Raw genomic sequence first — 1,334 nt, forward strand, 5'->3', positions numbered from 1 at the left:
AGACAGAGAGAGAGGGAGAGAGAGACAGAGAGAGAGGGAGAGAGAGAAGAGACAGAGAGAGGAGAGAGGGAGAAAGGGAGAGAAACAGAGTGTGTGTGCTAAAGGCTGAGGGGAAAGAGGCAAGGGGCAGGCATGTGTGGGCTGGGCCAGCCCATCAGGAAGGGCACCACCCTTGGGAGCTGGAAGGGCAAACACACAAGGCAAGGGGCCAGGGGGACAGTTAAAGATTAACTCCCCCGCTTCCCCCCACTGTTTATGGCTGAAACACAAACACCACCTATCAGACACCAAAAGGCATGTGTCCTGTCCCCGCCCCCCAGCCTGGCTAGGCATTTGCCCATAGTATAACCCCAGCTTGGCGGGGGCGGGGTGGAGGGGGGAAGGTTGGTGAGAGGCGGTTCCCTTGCCCATCACAGAAGCTGGGGTCCCAGAGAATATACTGGACTGGGAGTCAGCGCTTGCCTTGGCTTTTATCAGACCTTTGATTTCATTAATAGGAGCACCTTGTGACAACCCCTGCACAGATGGAGGCCAACACCTCTTCCGTCATTTATCACTTTGAAGTCAAATGACTTGTCCAAGTTCATGCAGACAGGAGAGCAGAGGCTGGTTCTCCCTGACTCCAAAGTGAGCTCGGTTCATTATGATGCCCTGCCTCTCGCCTGGCACAAAGTGGGTGCCTAGGACCTGCTTGTGGATTATTTCGTGTTAAATCGGGCAGGGAGATCTCACACCACCCATTTCCTCCCCACCTCATCTGCTGGGCAGTGCTGATCCCAGCTCCTGAGGAATCACTCCTGATAGCCTCCATCATGGAGACATCTGGTCTTCTGACCCCAGTCCTCGGGGCCAGGGCTCCAAGGGCAGGTTGTTGTGGGAACCAGGGAGGCTTGTAATGCCAACCTCACCCCAAAGCAACCAGAAAACAGGCGTCAGGCTGAGGGCTCAGCAGCTCCTGCTTCCCAGGCTGACCAAAGCCTCTCCCTCCAATGGCCCAGGTGCTTCCTATCGGACCCGATGGGCCCCCTACCGTTTCTCTTGTCTGTTGTCTCCCCCATTAGACGATGGAAAGCCGACATTGCTAAGACTGTGTGAACAGGGACTGTCTCCTGCCTTTCTCTGTATCCTTGGTGCCTAGCACAGAGCCGGGCACAAAGTAGGTGGTTAATAAATGCTGACTGTTGATGGCATCCAGTTTCAGAATGTCCCAGGACCTCCCTCCTTAATGCAATCTCTGATCACTCCGAGGAAATCAGCCTACAGTCTATTACGTGGAGGGAAGATATCCACTGCCAAGATGGCACCGACCGTATGAAGGTTCAATTCGATTCAGC

The sequence above is a fragment of the Petaurus breviceps genome, unplaced genomic scaffold (genome assembly GCF_028583685.1).
Source record: "Petaurus breviceps papuanus isolate PSGF00001 unplaced genomic scaffold, PetGlider_PUasm1.0 90721, whole genome shotgun sequence".
NCBI lineage: Eukaryota > Metazoa > Chordata > Mammalia > Diprotodontia > Petauridae > Petaurus > Petaurus breviceps.